The sequence below is a fragment of the Carlito syrichta genome, unplaced genomic scaffold (assembly GCF_000164805.1).
Source record: "Carlito syrichta isolate Samal-C Ts95f unplaced genomic scaffold, Tarsius_syrichta-2.0.1 Scaffold303983, whole genome shotgun sequence".
Taxonomy (NCBI): Eukaryota; Metazoa; Chordata; class Mammalia; order Primates; family Tarsiidae; genus Carlito; species Carlito syrichta.
Window position 1 is genome coordinate 1,117,875 of NW_007248079.1, and position 8,943 is coordinate 1,126,817.

At 36.1% G+C, this 8,943-nt stretch overlaps 1 long non-coding RNA gene across 1 annotated transcript in view; it reads left to right on the plus strand.

The window, feature by feature from the left end:
* The first annotated feature begins 1,476 nt into the window (after positions 1 to 1,476).
* The window catches only part of LOC110595743, a 19,068-nt gene continuing 11,601 nt past the window's right edge, over positions 1,477 to 8,943 (plus strand). Inside the window, exon 1 of the long non-coding RNA XR_002482041.1 lies at positions 1,477 to 1,640. This is a non-coding gene — a long non-coding RNA (uncharacterized LOC110595743). The remainder of the gene's footprint in view (positions 1,641 to 8,943) is intronic.

Genomic DNA, 8,943 nt, shown 5'->3' on the forward strand with positions numbered 1-8,943 from the left:
CCCGCCCTGCCTTCCCCCGGGCCCCGAAGCTGAAGAATTGCCCGCCTCTCGCTCTCTTCTGTAGAAAGAGAAGGGCAAGGCAGGGTGGACGGTGATTTCTGGTAGAGGCGGAGGCGCGGCGTGACAGAGCGAGTCCACATCGGCCCTGGATAAAAACGTTCTGGGTCAGTAAGCGCCTCCGCTGCGGCCGCAGAGGAAACACATGGCTTCCCACCGCCCCTCCCCCACTCCGTTCATTCATCTGCTCTCTGTATGTCAATCACGAGCCGGGCCGGTGGAATTTTTTTCCCCCTCTTTCTTAGGAAGGTGGTCGCCTATCAGGGTGCCTTCGAAGGAGGGAGTGTGAAGGAGACCATATGAGAACGCGTTAGGGCCTTCATATTTTGCATGTAAAAACCAAACAAGGGAAGCCCGCAGATTCCTACTTGTTTGAAAGAAAATACTTTGGGGTGGTGGCCACGTGCTTATGCTTTTGGTATGCCTTGGCCATGTGCTAAAATATAATATTATTTCAGTTCCCAAAATGAGAATGGTGGTACTTCACCTTTTGCAGGTAAATGACAGCTGCAGGAACCACTTAACTACGTGCACATCTGAATTCTGGTTCTCGTACTGCTATAAATTCGAGGTGTCCACAATGGCAGTTTGCATGTTGTGCTAATAGGATAAATTCATAAAACCCTCTGGTTTTCCACGAGTCTATAGCACCCCCAGCCTGTCTGTGCTCATAACGTGAAGAGGGGGGAGGCATAGGAGTGGAGAGAAGCCAAACAGCTCTTGACTGTGCTTACATCATATGGCACTGAATGTGGGGAATAACAAGTGTTGTGAATTGGGTAAACTTGGTTTTCAAGTGTAAGCTGACCATTAGGGTTGTAAAAATGAAAGTAGACTTGCTCTAAGAGAAATTATTGCAATTTTGAATTATAAAGTATATTTTACTGGTAAAATCTGTATATTAAATTTTTTCCCTGTTGTTGTAAGTCCTACTTTAATCCCTTGTTCTCAAATTCTAATAAGAAAGGATAAGCTAGTTGGTACAAAATTTATTTCTGATGCAAACAGGATGGCCTTAACCTCATCTAAAATATATGATTTTAAAATCCCATTGATAAGAATAAACCTCATTTTAGATGATCAATATTCTATAAATCACTAATGTAAAATCTCAGAAGAGAAATAGTCAAGTGGCATATTACAACAGCAAGGGAAAATACGCATGTGCTCAAGTATCTGTAGTCTTTATTACTGCCAGTATTGGCAAGGGGGAAAAAAAGGTTCAGTAAGGACATGTTGGTATAACTTTTTTTTTTTTTAACTCTCTCCTCAGGTTGTTTTCCAGCTCTAATGACATCCTAGAGCAGAAGTGTTTCCTCTATTGTCTCATTTTACCAAGAGGATGATTTCTGTATATTTCTCAGTGCTTTAAAGAAGCTGACAAGTGCTGCTAGGAGGATCTGAGGTCCACATAAAAAGGATGACTATTCAGAATTACATTCATTACAAACACACGTGAGAGGTAGCAAGAATATTGTTCATAGAAGAACTCAATGTGTTGCCTAAAGCTACTTACCTAATTTACTATTCAAAAAAATACAACTGTTTATTGAGGACACAACCTGACTTAAAGTAGAAAAAAGGTAACATTAAATGTTTTACTTTACATGCAAAATAAATGAGAGGTTGCCATTCTTAAATATTTGAAAAGAAATAAAAGACAGGAAATCAAAAATATTAATTTTGTGACCCATAGTTTCTGAACGTTATAATAGCATATAGCATCCAACGTTTATTGAACAATTTAAGTATTTGAGCACCACACTAACTCATACAATTGCATGTGATCAGCCCCCAAATAGAGCTATTATATCTCCTTGCTGGCTTTTACTTTCAGAACAAATCTAGTTTGTATTGAGACTACTCCAAACATTATACATTTCAATTTTATGCTGAGAAAGTATTTTCTTGCATAATCATAGCATAATCACAATGCACAACAGCTACTTTAGTACATTTTGTATTATTGGCAATGCTTTTGTTTGCTATCCTGTTGCCTTCTTTAGTACTGTGAGTACCAACTAATATATTTCTTAATTACCTTCACCTACTAAAATTTCTAATCTAAAGCAACATTCAAGATACATTTTATAACAAGTTGCTTAAAAAATTATTTGTGAAGCAAAATATTTATACGCTTCAGATGATTTTAATCATGTAATTTATAACAAAAATAGATCATATTAGGAAAATTAAATTCAGACTGTTTTTTACATACAAAAGAAAGTCACACATGACACACATGTAAACATATGTAATTACCATCATTAAAATACTGGAAGGTATTCCTTTTCACCCCTTTGCTATGTTCATTTTGTTTTTAGAACTTTCTCTGAATGTATCTAAAGTTTCTTAAATACCTACTTGTGCAAGCATCTTCACGTTACCTTATTCAATCATTATGCTGTTAAGTAAACTGACCACTATATTTTAATATCAAAAAAAGTATTTTGAAACTTGAATGGACTCTAAGGATCATTTTAAGATGAAGTTGAGAACCAGAGAGGTTAAGTGATTGGTGTAATCGTACAATAACTAGTAACTTAAGGGACTTTAAATGCAGGTTTTATAACTTCATATCAATTCTAAATGAATTCAATTATATCACTATAACAGGTATTGTTTGAGATTGGGCTAGGGAATAAGTGAAATAAAAAGTAGCAGAAGGATGAATAAACTGCAGCCAACCTTCTTTGAGTCTATTTTGTTGCTAAGTAATCCTCTTTGGTTGTTAAGTTTTTAATTCCTCTGCCTTAGTTTATCCCTAACCACCCCACAGTCACTTGACTGAGGAAGCTTACGTGATGTAATTTTATTTTCTCAGGAAATATCCTCAGTGCTGTGTGTGTGTGAATGTGTGAGTATGCATTAGGTTATTGTTCCCTAGACTATTTCCTCCACGTAATACAAACTGTAGATAATTCCAACCACCTGCAATGTCGCACTCCATCTTGTCACCTCTTTGTTCTACTTTTTAAATTCTCTAACAATATAGAAATAGGATTGCTACAAGGGGAAAGCTGTCATCTCAAAATAAGATGTTTAATTAGCCCCTGCACACACACACACGCGCGCACACACACACACACACACACACACACACACACACACACACACACAATATGAAAGAACTGCAGAGACTGAGAGTACCTTGTGATATAAACATTAGGCAAATGAAATGAAACAAAACACAACACATGTTTTATTTATTTTTTCCTACCTGTTCTATGGTCAAGAGTGGTGGCTTACACCTATAATCCCAGCACTTTGGGAGGCCGAGGTGAGTGAACTGCCTGAGCCCACAGGTTCAAGGCCAGCCTGGGCAACTTGGCAAGACTTCATCTCTACAATAAATCAAAAAATTAGCTGGGGTGGTGGTGCGTGCCTGTAGTTTCAGCTACTTAGAAGACCGAGGTGGAAGGATCACCTGAGCCCAGCAGGTTGAGGCTCCGGTGGCTGTGAGCATGCCACTGCACTCCAGCCTGGGCAACAGAGTGGGACTCTGACTAGGGAAAAAAAAATTAATTTGAAGAAAAGCTACAGGAGTTCAATCATTTAGATATGTTCAATGTACTAGAGTGATTGAAGTCACACCAGTGTTCTTTTATATATTTGAATATTGCATGCAAACTTTTGTTTGTTTGTTTGTTTTTGGAAATGGCAAACCTAAACTGCAAATATCAACACTAAAATCCATTTGACAATTATTATTAATTCAAATAGGTTACCATATGTGGATTAAGCAATGACAAATAATAGAATCAAATATAAATATTTATAAGTGAACTATAGTGAGACTGGGCAGGGAGGGTTATGACTCTAATAGCAGCAGTGCTTTGGGAGGTCATGGCAGAAGGCTTACTTGAGGCCAAGAATTTGAGGTTACAATGAGCTATGATTGTGCCACTGCAATCCAGTCTGAGCAACAGAGCAAGACTACCTCCCCATCTCCCCCAAAAGTCTATGGTGTTAACATAAAATTACAATAACTGCATTAACCCCAAAATCAGTACTTTATAGAAGCATTTCTAGCATTTGCATTGTTGTGTATGTTTTTGTATAATTAATCATTAGTTTTTACATACATATACTGGAGTGCAGAAATTAACTTATTTCAAAGAACATTCTGTAACTATCACTTCCTCAAGAAGAAACCACCACAATTGTTTTTCATATTTATTCTCAACCCCTTCACTTTATATCCCCACCACCTAGCAAAGCACCCTACAGAGGAGTGACTCAATAAACATTTAATGCATTAAACTAAATATTTTATGGAACTTTTCCTCTTGAATATTCTTACAAAGATTTATTATACTTAAATTTAATCCAACATTTATCAATGTTGTTAGGTGATAGCATTATTTAAAATATTTTCAGAATATTTGACATATGTTGGCTTAGTAAGCCAAAATATATTAAAAATGATGACCCTATGCATCAGACTTCATAGTCGTATAAATACCATGTTATCCACCATATTAATCCTCTCACCATGTTGTGAAGTAATGCAGCGTGTTTATTTGAAAATGAGAGAAGTGAAGTATGAGGAAATGGAAGGACTGTTATTAATTTCTGTGTTTGTCTGCTCATGTAGGCTGCCATAACAAAATACCATAAACTGGGTGATTTAAACAATATTTCAGAATTCCAAGATTAAGTGCTAGCAGATTTGGTTCCTATCAAGGTCTGCTTTCTGGTTTACAGGTGACTGCCATGTCACTGCATTCACACTTAGATGGCACACTTAGGTGTGTGAGAGTGGAGGAGGAGGGAGAAAGAAAGAAACAGAGATCTTCCTTTTCTTAGTGGACACTAATTCCATCCTAAGGAAAAGATCCTCACAATCTACTTTAACTCTAATTTCCTTCCCAAATCCCTACCTCCAAATACCATCAGACTGGAGACTAGGACTTCAGCCTATGAATTTGGGGGAATGAAGTCAGCCCATAAAAATTAGTAAAAGGCATTGGCAAATTATTTTTTATACAATGCATTGTATTTTCTAGTTTTTTGAAGGAGAAAAGAAAAACAATGAAAATATGAAAGAATTTGTTTGAATGAATGTGTTAATCTTATTAACCAGTTATTTATGTAAGTGTAAATTTTTCATCCGTTGACTTTTCACAAGTAAACTATATTCAGAGGAGTACAAAATGTTTATAATATTATTAGCTGAATTATACACTTATCAGTTTATATTTATATAACATTATGGCACTGAAAGTTCTCAGAATTAAGATGTTTGACACCTAAAAAAAAATTTTCTGATTGATAATTTGTACTACCAAAATTTATTTATAAATGTAGTGACTAAAATACATTCATTGCCATAGTGGATATATGACTTTATGCATATCAATTCTCATGTATATACTTGCACAATTTTTTAAACAATTCACAAAATAATAAATATGAAAGTATTCCAGAAAATAATGAGGCACCTTTCCGACAATCTTTCCTTGTATCTGGATTTCAGTGATTAACTGTTATGGGTGTGGTAGGAAAAACGATGGCCTTCTAAATATTCACATCATAATTTCTAGAACCTGACTGCTTTTCATTTATGGCAAAAGAGATTTTGCAAATGTTATAATGTTAAGCACCTTGAGATGTAGAGATTATCCTAGATTATCCAGGTTTGCTTAATGTAATCACAAGTATCCTTATAAAAGGGGTCAGAAGGCAAGAATCAGAGAGAAAGATGTAAAAACAGTAATTGGATGAGGTGGCGGGGAGGGCTGGGAGAGATAAGCGGAGAAATACAGGCAAGGTGTCCTCTAGAATCAGGATGAGAGAAGGAAACAGATTTTTCCCTGGAGAGGAAATGAAGCATTGCTGATCATTTTAGACTTGTGATCTCCATATTTGTAAGCTAATATATTTAGTGTTGTTTTAAGTAACTATATTTGTGGCAATTTGTAAAGGTAGCAATAAGAAATTAATAGAGCCGGTCACGAAGGATGGCGGAAAATAAGTAAGTTCTTTCTTCTCTAGGAACATTATGATTTAGCAGCAGACTCTTGCTTCATGGTCATTCTATTCCTCCATGTACTGAATAAATAACCATCTTTTATGAATCAAGAGCTGATTCTTCCAACTTGGTTACATGGTGAATGAATAGAAATCAAGGTAGAGAAGACTAAACCTGCCACTAGTTTTCAAAAAAAATACAACAAAACAAAAAAAAACTAATGAATTATGGGTATATAACATTACATAATTTGATTTACTTAGAATATATTACATACAGTCTCACACATATTAGCACCCAATATATGATGATTTAAGTATAACAAACATTTTCATAAGTTTGAGAAGTGCATAATGTCCATTAAATTTGAAGATTACATGAAAAGTACTAACCTTGGTATGAAGAAAAAACACTAAGCACAATAAGATTAAATTCAGAAGCTGGTGAAAATTAGAAAAATATTAAAAGAAATTTGAGATCTAAACCTAGATAATAAGAGAATGACTGACGGTAGTGGGAGGATTTTTATTTTCATGGAGAGAGGATATAAGGCAATCTGATCTCTTTCTCCATATATTTTATATAGTATTGCAGTCAAGAAAAGGAACTGAACATTTACTTAATTAGGATGCATCATTAATTTTAGTGTCTCATGAACTCCGAAGGCCTTCACCCCTTTAATGAAAATAAAGAAATACTAAGTACTTAATTGCCAGTCCTCTTGGTACCTGTAAATCTCTATAATGCTTACACTTCTTATTCAGAAGAAATATATACTTTGTAGGAGGATGAAAAACAACCCTTAACATTGATTATAGAGTATTGTCTCTGAGAGGAAAATATGAATTTTTAGTCAAGAGTAATTTTAAATGACTGTATAAAGTGAATTCATTTCATATTTATAGAAAGAAACCAAGTCTAAAAGTCAATTCAACAAATATTTATTGAGTATTTATTCAACAATCATTTGTTGATAGTATTATATATACAAAGCAGGCTTTAAAAAAGTTATAAGGAGCCGGGCTTGGTGGCTCAGCCTGTAATCCCGCGCCTTTGGGAGGCTGAGGTGAGTGGATTGCCTGAGCCTGAGGGTTCGAGACCCACCTGGGCAGCGAGACCTCATCTCTACAACAAATCAAAAAATCAGCCAGGTGTGGTAGCGCATGCCTGTAATTCCGGCTACTTGGAAGGTTGAGGCGGAAGGATCGCTGGATCCCAGCAGGTCAAGGCTGCGGTGGCCGGGAGCGGCCGCTGCACTCCAGTCTGGGGACAGAGTGAGACTCCAACTCAAAAAACAAAAAAACCAAAACAAAACAAAAAAGTTATAAGGATATAAAAATAAGTGAGTTACAGTATTTAGATTCTAGTTGGAGGATAAGGGATGTATACTAACAAATATAAAGGACTCATTAACTCCATCTTATATTTTATTCACATCATTGGTGATCTTTTTATGAGAAAGCAAAAGAAATGCGTTGGTTGTCATCTATGGACCAAACACTTCTTAGAAAAGTGTGCTAAATATGACACCAAAGGCCTAGACCACCCCCTCCCAAGTATCTTACAAATATTAACACAATCATATCAACAACAAGAGAAAATAACAAACCTAGACTTGATGATTGCTGCTGTCTTTAGCCCAGGCATAAGATCTCTTCAGCCCTACATCCATCATGCTTCATTTTTTTATTTCCATCATTTACTACCTTCTTTAGGCATGTGAGTTTGTTACCTATTTCTTGCACTTGTGGGCAGGAAGAGTTTGCTCAGAGTTAATGAAGCGGCAGTGGAGCTTGGATGACTGTCTTTGTCTGTATAAGTTAAATGCTGTCATTAACAACTCCAAAACTCTGTTGCTCGAAAGAAAATTTAATTTTGTACTAATGCGCCATTCATCAGCATGATGGGTGTGATGATCTGATTCACAGTGATCCAGGGACCCCGTGGCCTTTCATCTCATGGACCAGCAATTCACTAAGATCTTAGATGTTCTATATGCATTTGGTAAATAAAGGAGAGAGTGTGTGAAGGCTCACTTAGGAGAGTTTTGTGGTTCGAGTCTAAAAGTGGCCTACGTAATTTCCATTCATACTCCACTGATCAGAATACATTTATATGGCCACATCTAACTACAAAGAAAAATGAAGTTAAGCTCTATGTCTAGGAAGAAGAGAACCTGCTACATTGATACTCTCTGACCATAGCACTTTTATATATGACCAAAGAATTAGTGAATCCAGCAAGGCAGGCTAGGTGCCTCACTTTGCTTGGGTGAAGGAATCAGATCAGAAAAGTTTGTAGATGCTACCTTGCTAGGTAATAGGGAGAATTCCAGTCCTTGCCAGCAAGTAGAATAAATATTTGTTAAGTGAATAAATATCTATGGCCTTGAATGTTCTCACAAAATATCTCTGTGCCTAAACTTTGCATTCAACTGTATGTCCACACACACAAAAATAAATCTAGACATAGACCTTACACCTTTCACAAAAACTAACTCAAAAATGCATTGCAGATCTAAATGTCAAAAGCAAAAATGTAAAACTCCTAGAGAATAACATGAAAGAATATCTAATTGACCTTGAGTTTGCACATGAATGTTTAAATAAAATACCAAAAACACCATTCATGAAAGACAATTAATTGCTAAATTAGACTTCGTTAAAATCTTCATCAAACCCCTGCTCTGCAAAAGACATTGCTAAAAGAATGGAAAGATAAGGCACAAACTGGAAGCAAATATTTGCAAAACACATATCTGATAAAGAATTTGTATCAATATATGCAAAGAACATCTAAAACTCAATAATAAGGAAACAGAAACTCCAACTTAAAAATGACCAAAAAAATCTGCGCGCGCCTGTAATTCCGGCTACTAGGAAGGCTGAGGCGGAAGGATCGCCGGAGCCCAG